This window comes from Diachasma alloeum, unplaced genomic scaffold, assembly GCF_001412515.2.
Source record: "Diachasma alloeum isolate Michigan unplaced genomic scaffold, Dall2.0 Dall_scaffold_00196, whole genome shotgun sequence".
NCBI classification, from domain to species: domain Eukaryota; kingdom Metazoa; phylum Arthropoda; class Insecta; order Hymenoptera; family Braconidae; genus Diachasma; species Diachasma alloeum.
This window is the reverse complement of record NW_021680361.1, coordinates 212,787-226,344: the sequence shown is the minus strand read 5'-3', so window position 1 is coordinate 226,344 and position 13,558 is coordinate 212,787.

The window sequence follows — 13,558 nt, the reverse complement described above, 5'->3', positions numbered from 1 at the left end:
AAGAGGTGGAGAGGGGGTAACTCAATGTGATGTTGAACCCCTGAAGTGCCAAAGCTCGAGCATAACTGGTACCGTTACCCCTTCTCCCTCGTCAACTCTCGGAGAAAAGCTCAAAAGCTTATTCTGGTCTTGTGCTAACTTCACGCAACGCATGCCACTGTAATCCCAACTCACTTCGTGTGACAATTAACTGTACAATGCCTGAGGAATTCTCAAACATTATTGTAGCGGTTAGGGGGAGGGGAAGGGTGCTTCAGCTGACGCGGAATGATGCCAGTTCGTGAATTTATGTTTTTCGTTTTTGAAGATTATCTAGGAAATGAGGAGTTTTACGAAAAAAAGTTGTATAATCTTTTTTGTGAGGCAGAAAATTTTATATAAAAAAGTCCTTCCAGTTTTTTTCGTAACTAGACTCATTACCGAGATAATTCTATAATTAGCTTTATGGTGTTTCTGTTCAGAATAGAAAAAAAATTTGAATGTTTTTTTTCAATGGGAAGGCCTCAGAAAATCTTCTTGAAAAAATTCTTACACAATTTCTATTATATACCTCATATCTCCAAATTTTTTCAAAATTTTCAAACAACTGTCAACTTGAAAAAAAAATTCAGTAGAAAGTGCTGGAGCGCAAGGATTTTTTTTTCAATCACCAATATCTCCCGAACTAATGATCCGATTCCAACAACTCAAAATTCATCTCAAAGCTTGAAAAAATATCTTCAAAAAGGGGTTCAATAATTTTTAATTTCACTCTACCAATCCCGAGAAATCCGCCCCCAAACAGAAATTATTCTTCTTTTTTTGTTTTTCTCTCTTTAAAAAGTGAATAAAATTCCGTTTAAAAAAACTCCACAATCCCCCCTCCCCCGCAAACACGTCCCATTCATGCGAATTTCTCCCCAAAAAAGCGGAAAAAACCGATACACTCCCCCATTCATAAATTCCTTTCACCACGAGACTTCCTTTATCTCGAACGAAAACCCCTGAAAAAACATCTTCGGTTATTCACAGCCCCCGAACAGCATTCACCCGTCACCCTATAATCGATCGATATTGATAAGCGGATCGCCCGAGGAGAAGATCATTTTTTTACTTTTCGATCGCCTCTTTGTCCCGCTTATCCGAGTAAGTCGAGTAACTCGAGTGTACGGAGGGTTGATGCAGCAGAAATCCCACAGAAGTTATACCGAGAGAAAAAATTAGCTCCGCCGAAAAACTATATGTTTCACGTGAGAATATTTGATGGAGTGGAACAGATTTAGTCGAGGGAAATTAGCCAACTTGATGGAAGGAAATTTAATATCTTTCACGAAAATTAAATTTTTGTCGTGAGCCTGCGCCGAACGTCGTTAATCGCGTGGTAAGCCCTGCGCCGTCCGTACATTCTCGAGCGCATCGTTGCCAGAGCCATACGACACTATAAACATATCACCGGCCAGCGACCCCCCACTCCGCACACGCTGCTTGGGACTACCACGAGGGTCGGCAACACCGCTCGCCAAATTTCCGCTACGAGAGTGGTCGCACGGTGAGCGCTGCGTTCATTCTCGCTAACCGCGCTCGACAAAAATTAATTGAGAAAAAAATTGTCAGTGCAGGTCAACCCTACCGTGTTTAATCTCATGGGGCCATATCATTTGGAGAATTCGTAAATAGGCAGCGCGTAATTCATCACATTTCTAGGGATATCGTGAAAATAGCAAAAACGGTGTCGTTCAGACAATAGCGTGACCACTGGAGGGCTAGAAGAATTCAAACTGTTGGCAGGAAAAAACATAATCCATTGTACGACAATCATTTGATCTGAAAGAACTCCCATTTATACCATAGAAAGAATGTGTTGAAGAGGAAAAAATAATTTTATCCGAAAAAATTGTCCCCTTGAAATTATTTAGTTTTGCCAAGAATCAGTCACTTGATAAAACCGAAGCCTCATATAATTCTCTGTAGAAAAAATATATTTACCCGAAAGATATATAAATGTCTCACGAGAACAATTACTACTCCGAAAATGATCATGTTTCAGCAGAACTATTTTTTTCTCTCAGTCCACTGAAAATAAGGGGATTAATCATGCAGCCAGAAAAATTGTTAATTTCAATGAAATAAAAATCTTTATTCATTAGTAACGAAGAATTTATTAGTATCAAATAACGAGTTATTAATAATAACAAATCGTTTATTTAATATAAGCAGAACCTCGAATGAAGAAAAATTTTCAATTGAAATAAAAACTTTACTTCGTGCCATCTAAATAAACTTATTTATTCGATCCAAATAAACTTTATTTGATTCAAATAAATCATTTCTCTGGGTGTGACGGTTTGTATGCATTGCCCATATATTACACGATTTTCCGACGCAGCACCAAACTTACGGTAGATTTCGCTGTTTCTCATTGTGTCCGAAGGATTGTATTTATCATTTTATTTTCCACATTGTAGCTCCTCGGGAATAAATGTCAGGGAGGGTGGGTGGGGAGAGAGAGAGAGGGGGGTGAGATATGGGGGTGGAGTTTCGTCTTTTGCGGTAGTCGAGGTTATGCGGATTTTCCATCGTCCTGGGCTTCATACCGCCCGAGGTTATTTCTGGTTGAAAAAATAGAATACACAGCTGTGGGAGTCCTGTCGTCCATTCTCATTCCACTCTCCTTGTTACTTTTACGTAATTACTCATTGTGACAAAGTTATTTTCATTTGTCTCGGGTGGTTCTTTGTTTCATTTGTTATTGCGTTTGAGGAAGTAAAGTAGTGGGAATCCGTTGAAATGATGAAGGGTCTTGTGGAAGGAAGTTGCTTTCGATTTGTCGATGTCAATTGAGAAGGTTAATTCATCGCATAGCCCCCAGCGCCCCCACCGCTGAGACCCAAGTGAACTATTTGGTTAGCCAAAATTGATTTTATTTTATTTTTTTTTATTTTGGTTAGTTTTTTGGTGAACTGTTGTTTGGCCTATGACAATGAACGTTGATAAACGTATAAGAAAAATCTGTGGTTCTCGAGGTGCCTGGTATTCCTCAGAACTTACCCCGATAATATACCCCAGAAGTTACTAGAATGAAATAGGGAATTTTGGATCCAGAAGTTTTCCACTTGCAGTTATGTAGAGCGCTGGGACTCACGTGAGACTCGCACACGAATTAAACATATATTTCTTTTGTTGTCATCACTGATCACTACTGAACACTTTTCAATACTTTTCTCCCCGCCATTTTCCTCTCCGATATCGATTCTTCGAATTCCGATTCGAAACCGACTCGGGTCGCCCAGATTTCCCGCTCATCTAGGGAATTTTGGATCCGGAAGATTCACAACCTAGAAATTTTCCGTGAATCCCCGTCTTGTGTCGCAAATTGGCCCCTAACCTAGGCATCAATCGTCGCACATGTAAATCCGCCCAGTAGCTGACCTCAAAACCCCTTCAAATCCCTAAAAAAATATCCCAAACTTTGAAATCTACGAGTGGAAAACCTTGGCATCAGAAACATGAGAATTCCAAAGTCGAAAGTGAATGAAAATAAATATATCCATATACATCAAGGGAAAACTCCGCGAGGAGAACAGAGGAAAAAGTTTTTGTTTGGCTCAGGTGTTGAGTTCTTCGGTGTGACAAAACGAAACTTTTTCTTCACTTCTCTCGTTTGTACAGCTCAGACCCCCAGGAGGCCCTCCAGAACATTTTCTTTCTTCCGTTCTTACTCTTTTCTTATACTTTTATCTTTGCGAAGTATAAGTACCTCTACAAAACACCCGAGTATTGTACTTAGTGGTAACTCTGCCTGATATAATGAGGATCTGAGATATTGACTATGTAATTAACATTTATCAGGTATCATTTCCAATCTGCAATTGATTCAATAGTTCACTTGGTGCTAAAGTCTTGGACTTCAGGATGAGAACGAATGAATAGAAATCAATTGACTGGATTATTGTCTTCAATCCGTGCACTCGAAGACGGAATTCTAAGACGATGCTCTAGATCACTGCATGTTCCGGTGTTCTTGGTTATCCTGGACACGTAGAGTCTTGAATTCAGTTATTAACAAGAGCGTCCGACGTAACTTCAATCACTGGTAGAATGAGAATCCCCGGGACACTTGCCATTCATCTCGGGTTGGCGTCAGTATGGATTGAAACAGAAAAATTACAAATGAAAAAAACTCACTAGTCATTTTAAAACGTTTTGAAATGATAATTTTTGAATATTTTTTTTTACTAAAAAAATATTCCGACAGTTCTACATAGATATCAAACATAATTTGCATGAATTATCAGATTGAGGTATGGATATTTTCCCAAGCCTACGATTATTTCCATCCTTCGAAGAACCATCAGTGGTGAAAATTACTATTAATAGTGAAAACTACTATTAATAGTGACAACTACTATTAGTAGTGACAACTACTATTTTAGTACTGAAAAATGCTACTAATAGTGACAACAACCGCTGATAATTAAAACCATCACTAGTAGTCAAAACTGCTATTAATACTTGAACCCACTATTATTAATAGTGAAATTTGGCTATTTAATAATGTTTTGAAATTATTATTCTTCAAAACATTTCTTCATGATAAAAGAAGAACTCCTTGTAAAACCTTACGCAAAATGTAGGCATGATTTGACATAAATTATTAAATAAATAAAGACTAAAATTCATAAAATATCTGATATCACCATTTTCCCGAAGTCTCCGATTATTCGCATCCTTCGATAGATATGAGGATCGAAGCCCGAGGATTACTCAGATACACATTTGATACCGAGCCCTGAATTTTGTATCGAAAAACAAAAAAAACGCTAAAAAAATCCATGAGAAAACATTCACGAGGAGCGATGGAAACCGGTGGAACCCCCGAGGGAATGTTTCCAATGTATCTGGCAGCACAACGAAGGTATAGAACCCGAGACGATAACGTATCACTCCGGGAGTGTTGAAATTTTTCACTCACACGGTTGAATCTCCTGTGTCCTGAAAAGGTCCTTGTATCCTTTCGACATTTTCAATCCAGAGATTAACCTCCATTAACCTCTCTCAAGTGCCACCATTCAACAATGTCAGCATTTGTCGTATGGATTTGCTCGACGAGGGTGGACGTGTCAATGGCCTCATTTCTATTCTACTGTTTTATTTCAATGTGGCGTGGATAAAAGAATTTTTGAGTGGGTTGAGCATGAAGGAGGAGTTTGAGTGGAAGAAGTATGCAAGGAGTGGAGAATGAAGGTAGATAGTTAAGATTTAGGTGAATTTCTTTCAGTGAAATTTTTGCTTCAATAGTGAGGAGGAAGGCATAACTGCGATAACTATGATTAATAGTCGCGACATGTGTGAATAGTGAAAACGAGTTTTTATAGTGAACACTATTGCTAGTAGTGAAAAGTACCACTGGTAATTAGAATTATCATCCATAGTGAAATCTATCACCAATGGTCAAACCTATTGTTAATAGTTGAATCTACTATTAATAGTTAAACTCACTATTGTTTGTGAAAATGACTATTATTAATTGTGACAACTGTGATTAAGAGCCGCAACTTTTAAGAATAGTGAGAACGAGTTTTTATAGTGAATACTATGATTATTAGTGAAAACTATTAACAGCAGTTAAAATTATCGCTCACAGTAAAAATGATCACCAGTGGTCAAAACTGCTGTTAATAGTTAGATTATGCTACCTACGTCCACTGAAACAATTAACTATGATTCTAACTATTAACTAAACATAATAATAACTATAAACTACACGCCGTGCTCTACGCAACAGCAGATTAGTTCAGTACCTAACTATTCCCTATTACTGAAATACCAAATAGTGGGTACATAGTAGATGAACTAATCCAAAATTTCTCCACTGAATGTGAAAAACTATATTATCCCCAACGAAAACTTCACTGCAGGTAGATCCAAAATTGAATTCGAACTTCAGTGTTTTGTTTGTAAACTAAAAGTTTTTTGTCAATTCTCCTTTGTATTGTTTTCATCTGATTCTATCCAATTATCAGTTGTTCCTCGGAGTCAAGTCCCACGGGAAACAATTAGTACACGATCTTTGTTGAGAAAGTAGAAAAGGTGAAAAGGTCAGAGTGCAATCGCTGTCCATTAATCCTTTATAAATTAAATCCTTCAGAGTTAACTTATCCTATACAGGGAGAGATGCCTCATCTTTACGTTCAACTCTGCGCAATCGACTCTAATTTATTTACATCTAAAGAATTCATTTTTTGCTTCCGAATGGGAGCTTTGTATTGTTCAAATCTAATTTTCCTTTTTTGTGTTAGGGTAACTATGCCCTAACTATTAGGGTAAATATGCCCTGAAAAGTCCGAATATGCGATTTTTAGATGGTGTCTGTATGAATGTGCTCTTTTTTCTTAACTTTAAAAGATTTTCTTATAAGAGATTAATTAAATTCTATGAATTATTTCATGAATAGACCTTTCAATTGAGGATAGTATTATGGCATGAAAAAATAGAAGAAGAGAACAGTGAAATAAGAACTAAAAAGAGAGAACCCATTCGGAAACACATTCCTAATTTATTTACAACAATAGTTATATTCATTCATTCAACTGCAATTGTCCACTTGTTTATTTTTTAAAACGACTGAATCAATAGTTAAAAATCTCTTGAACTTGCCTTTCATTTGATTTACTTGAAACTTTACAATTTTCCAACTGGCAATGGGAGTAAAACGTGAATCTGCACTTGAGTATCCTCAGGGATCGAGAGACAGTCGTGGATAAATATTTACCTGAATTTCGCCCTCTCTTACTATCTACACTCGGGCCGAGAATGCGGGCATGTCACAGTTGGAAGGAAAGAGTGATGCCTCCTGGGAGTGGGGCTGAGAGGGACTCCCAACGCTCGTTGGTTATATATAAGGGAATGGTTAAAGGCAGAATGAAGAATGTAGACTTGTCTCTTCACTGCCACTGGAGAAACAAGAAATACCGTAATGGTTAAATAAATTGTGATCCTTGAAGATTGAAGTAGGGAAATTACTGAGGACTTGTCTCATCGTAAACCAGTGAAAATAAAAAAACTTTGGTTGTACTCTCTTAATTTAAGATCCAGTTTTTGTTGTGATGGCATTGTATTGCTTTCAGCTTTTCATCATAAATTCATTCAGTCGTTTCCGGACCGTCGAAATTCGAAAACAAAAAGATTTCTTAGGTTTTCTTTGCATAGTTAATAACTATGGTACTACTATGAGTTAGTAGAATGGAGTACTATACTAATTGTAATACTATTAATATATTAAGTGATATTGTTGTTGAGATATAGGAGCTATCACTATAGATTAAAAAACGATTGATTACCATGTGCTGATACTATTTATTATTTTTAGTTGGGATCAATCCTACTATTACTACTAGTAACTATTATCTATCTTTTATCTTGTTTCAAAAGTTCATGAATTCAAGAATTTGAAAATTGTTATTGATGAGCATCGCAGCTCATAGTTTACAAATATCAGAGTCAGGATGAGTCCTACTATTTACTATTACGGATAAATATAGTAATCAGTTACTACTAGTTACTGCCAACTATTATTATTGTTAAAGGAATGACTGTTCCCGGCGGTTAACTATGCGATAACTACGATATAATATCAACTACTATGTAAATAATTATCCTAACGACAACTATCAGGTCATGATACTATTACCTAACATTAATGCATGACGTTGACTATTATTCACCATTAATCGATAGTGTTTAGGGGGTACTATTATAATAGTACCAATGTAGTAGGTAGTTGCATCCTATTACCTTCTTCACGGTGCCTACAATATATACATGAAACTAATAGGTCCCATTAATACTGTCTCATAGTGGCAACTATGAACTAATAGTTTCTCTTAACAATGTTTTATAGTGACAACGATTAGTTCGTGTATGAAAATAATAGTCAGGATAATAGTTATATTCATGTTTACAAGTAATAGTTAGAATAATAGTTATTTTCATTGCTGAAATTAATAGTTAGAAGATTTTAGAACGGAACAGGAGTTTGGTTGCACTTTTTTAAAATCGTTTCTTACAACACTTGTCTAATAACTATTAGACTGGTTCACTCTCATAGTTACCAAAACTATTGGTCGAAAATGAGTCATCAGCCAGTGTTTTCCAGCGGAAATTTCCCTGGCTATTCAATGATGAACATCTCAACGTCATTTTCTGAAATTATTGATTGAATTATTGATTGATTGAAGCTCCATTCCCTTCGCATCCCAGACAGCAAAAAAATGCTATTTTATTTTTTATCCCCATTCCATTCAGCGTGAATTATTCCGATTGATGAATTGCCCCCTGTGTCTCCTTATATTCCGCTTTCACGACACGTGAGATTGAATAACTCCCGCTTTATTCCAGAAACCTTGCACACATGGTATTGTTGAATAAAACCGTTCGGAAAATGGTTGGGTATTGAAATTCGTTGAATTTGGAACTTTGACCCGCGGGCATGAAAAGACCACCATACCGGGGTGTACACTATGTGTGTGTGTGTGTGTGTGTGTGTGTGTGTGGGTGAAGGGTGCAGGCACTGTTGTAGTGAAAATACGAAAGGGAGGAAGTGGGTAAAAGGGGGAGTCCCCGAGATATCGAACTGTACGCCCCCGTTGAGCGACCTACTTAATCGTCGTTGCCTCTGTTCTTCTTCTCTAGCTCTTGTTCTTCTTATACTCCACCTCTTCTGTACCATCACGATATTTTGTCACTTCATTTCCACCTCTGACAGCGGATGAACCAAAAAAGGCGGAAAAGAAGAGTCGAAGCAATTGATTAATTTCTTGAGTTAATTTTAGATGAAGGGGCAAAATTTTATTGAAATAAATAATAGTTTGCATAATTTTTTTAGACTCGTTTTTACAATTGTATAGGATGTACATATTGACGTAGTTTTTTAAATTGAGATTTAATTAGAAATTTGTTTCCGAATGGGTTCTCTTTTTTGAAATACTTATTTCACTATTAACTATTTCACTATTAACTAACTCGGAGTTTTTTGTCTCCAAATTCCAGATCTCTTTGAATTTTTCAATAATAGAAAAAAATTCTATTTCGTTCGTATCATTGACGCAGATATCAAAGGCATCCGTTTTACCCCACCCTCAATGGTAAATAATTCTCATCAAGGTAAATTTGTGTTACCCCGAGCCATGGATACGACCAATTAAACTCTTCCCCGGGGTTGGGTATCGATTCCCGGCGCAGCGGTGCAAAACGCGGAAAGCACGAACGTCAACCCGCAGATATCTCTTCCCCCCATCCTCTCTCAATATATTTTTTTTCACTCTTTTGCTCTCGTACACCTTTTCTCTCGGGCATGGGTTGGCCGCGTCGTAAAAAGCTTTTTACGCGATTTCCGATTACTCCGTAACCTTTCCCATCCAGCCCCTTGGGCGGATAAAAGCATTGCGTATTCCAGTGCTTACTCAGTCTATCTTCCCTTCTATTTTTTCAACGGACCGGTAACTACTAGCACATACCCGGAAGACCAAAAGTAATAGGTGCGGGGTGGATGCGCCGTGATAAACTTTAAAACGTAACGTGGTGAAAATGATATCTCGGGTTGAGATAATTGTAGGAGAAAAAACGCGAAAACTAACCGAAAAAATTGAACTAAAAGGGATCGTCTTTAATCATCAATAATTCGAGATTGGCTGAGTGAATTTTTTCCATTTTTATTTCATTTTCAGGATATTTTTTTACGGTTCAAAATGAGACTTGACTCGTCCAAATCGAATCATTTGCTTGGGAGATATGCACAATTGAAGATAGTCCGTTTTCCCTTGCGTTCCTCTACTTATTTTTAAACTATGTAACTATTAATAGTTGGCAGTATTCATCAACAGTTTTACTATTATTCAAAGGAGTCAACTATTACTATTTACTATGATTATACTATTCGCTGGTGATGACATAGTAGTATTAATAGTATTACTATTAGAAACTACCATGATCAATTAATTAATATAACTATGCAGTGGTGGTAGCCGAAATTGCTTAATAATATCACTTTAGTTATTACTATTAACACAATAGTGAATAGCAGCCATTTGAGGCCTCAAAACTATCCGATAGTTACCCACTACTATCACGATGACTGCTAAATAGTTTTAACTATTAGTAGCAACTGTAATTATCATATCATAGTCATTAGTATCAAGTATTAATAATTACTACAACTATGTATTTATGGTAGTTGAAATATCTTAATAGTATTACTATCAGCAACTACTATTAACTAAATAGTGAATAATGTTCAGTCGACAGGTCTTTCTTTCGGTCATAGTTGCATAATCTTCATAGTATCACTATTAGTAACTATTGGTTACGCAATAGTTGATAGTGACGAGTCGAAAGGTCCCCTTGCCCCCGGCCCTTGCGAAATCATCACAGGATCACTATTAGCAACTACTATTATCAACAACTATTAGCTAACAATAGTTAGCAGTATTAACTATTACTAATTACAATTGCGTGCACTAATCGTAGCCAAAATGTCTTAATACTATCACTATTAGTCAATAGTAATTATAAGTCATGACCTCCCTCCATTTTCCCTATTTTTAAGGTGCGAAAATTGTGAAAACAAGTGAAATTTTTTCATTTCCCCGAGAGTAACCCCGCACACATCCATCACAAAGGGCATCATAAACATTTACCACGCGTCGGCATGATGAAAAAAGTAGATCTGTCCGAGGGTACAAAGGAGGCATCCTCTGTTTACCGAGAAACAGAGAGTACATCCCTGAATTATTCATAATGCAATACAACACTGAGACCCGCGTCTGTCACTCGAGTTCCAAGTTCTTACCGATTAACTATGCAACAAATTCGATCCTCGGAACGTCTTGATTCATGAAAAACAGCCCCATAAAATTGTGTGAGGGAGCAACAATATGAAACATATGTATTGAGGGAGAGGTAAAAGCACGTGTCGCGCGACTGAGCACAAGCAAAATTTATGGAACGTATTCTAGTGACGCAATAACTCTATCTCAAACGCATATCGATTCCATGGGGTTAGACGATTCCACACTGGGTACATGAGCTCAATCGAGTTATGAATAATTTATTGTTGCTACTGGGGTAGCAGAGGCTGAATAAAAATTGGGGAATCAATTAAATTACGAGGGAATGAGGGAAATATCGGGTTATCCCCTTTATGGAATTACTAGAGCGGCCGATCTATCACCTCATTTACTTGGAAGAAGCTTCTTTATTCATTCCAACTTTGAATTTATTAAATTATAGGGACTTGTAATTTCGTTTAAAAAATCAATGATATATAGAAATTATGAGGGAAAAATTAATGAAGAATTTTCAATCTTTGATTAGATGATTGCCTTTCATTTTGGTTGCCAATCAAAGCTTTCTAATCGCTCAAATTTAAGTTTTCAATTTTTTGTGTTGTAGTAATTAAATGTGGTCTACCCTAGTGGAAAAACATAAGGTGGAGGCGGAACATGCCTGATCAGAATTTCGGATCGGACTTGATCAGTTTCTGATCGAGACCTGAACAGAATTTCCACTCGGGTATGAGTCAATTTGAGAGTGAAATTCGTAAGTGTCCTGGTAGCTCAGATAGTAAGAGCACCCGGCGCGACATTGGGAGGTCCCGGGTTCGATTCCCGGCTAGGAAGTTACTAATTTTTTCTCTCAAAAAAATTAAATTTAATTAATGCCTAATGATGGTAGGTGGAGAAACCCTAGTGGAAAAACATAAGGTGGAGGCGTAACATGCCTGATCAGAATTTCGGATCGGACTTGATCAGTTTCTGATCGAGACCTGAACAGAATTTCCACTCGGGTATGAGTCAATTTGAGAGTGAAATTCGTAAGTGTCCTGGTAGCTCAGATGGTAAGAGCACCCGGCGTGACATTGGGAGGTCCCGGGTTCGATTCCCGGCTAGGAAGTTACTAATTTTTTCTCTCAAAAAAATTAAATTTAATTAATGCCTAATGATGGTAGGTGGAGAAACCCTAGTGGAAAAACATAAGGTGGAGGCGTAACATGCCTGATCAGAATTTCGGATCGGACTTGATCAGTTTCTGATCGAGACCTGAACAGAATTTCCACTCGGGTAAAAGTGCCAGTATGCAATTTATTTGACGGAACGAAATAATACGCAACATACGTGGCATAGAAATTCTTTTGCAAGGGAATTTTCGGGGGATAACGATGATCGGCAACTAACATTGAGGGGAAATTCTTGGGGATTTTTACCCGGGAAATGGAGATCTCAATTTCACGTTGATTGGATATAAGAGATGGAGGTAACGGGAGGGAAGAATTTCGTGGGAAATTTGGCATACCTCGACCGCTATCACGTCCATCAGATTCCGATGGGAGGATCCCGAAAGATGAGACTTACTCGAAATTGATGAATTTGATCTGCGATGCTGTTCGAGGGGAAAATTCAATACGTTTTGTAGTCGAGGAAAAGAGCGATTTGGGGAGAAAATCGGTATCGGATAATAACTTGTATTTGGAGAAATGAAGATTCAAATATTACGAAATTTAATTGTTTTTTGCTTCCGAATGGAAGCTTTGGAATCGTTCAAATTTAAGGTTCGGATTTTTTGCGTTAGATCAAGCCATTATGATCTAAAATATTGCCACTTTTGTTTTCAACAGTTTTTTTATCAATATCTGGAAGATTAGTGGAGATACGACCATTTTACACTGATTCTGTTTCATAAATTCTCACGAAAACGACTGGAAATGCTGCGCTAGGTTTAAAGCTCATTCAACCTTTAGTCTATCACTTGGTCATTGAGTTTTGCACACTCATTATCCGTTTTTAATAAATTATTTTCCCACATTTCAGTAATTCTATCAGAAATCAATGAAAGGGAGGAAAAAGGAACCAAATTACCGCCCTATCCCATTTTGCCCCACCCTCCCCCATTCATATTTCCAATAAATTAAATTTATTTATTCATCGTCGAAAGAATTCTGTCTCAATCTAATAGAAATTATCAGAAGTTACCAGAGGGACGGAATGAAGTCATAACCCATTACCATCTGACATTCAATTATTGATTCATTAGACGTTTTCGGTCAGCGAAATGAGGTACCTCGTCGACCGTATTGGTCTCCACCCACTGGAGCATCTTTTTTTAGGCATCATTGAACTGACACGGTAGATTGGAGGCTTGATGATGTGGGCGAGAGAGGTTGCCAGGTGTCCAATTAGTTTAGTTGATGATGTATCACGAGAATGAGGGATTTTGGGGGAGTGTCAGAGGCCGGAGAATTCTGCGCGAAAAATGTTCCAGGTGATGTGAGAAATAAGAACTTGAGGTATGGAGACTACCGCTCTGAGAAGAATAGAAAGATATTTTTTGTGAGCAACTCCGTCAACCGTAAAGGAGTTGCTCGAACTTATCCCCTAGCGTCATTCATCAACATGATGATCGGCGATTAATAATCGAGTTGTGTCATGTATTTTTATATTATATCCCTTCTCTATTGAATGGGAAGGGGGAGGTTGTGATAGCTCAATTGTGAGCGCGTCTGCTCAGTAATCTGAAGCCCGTGAGC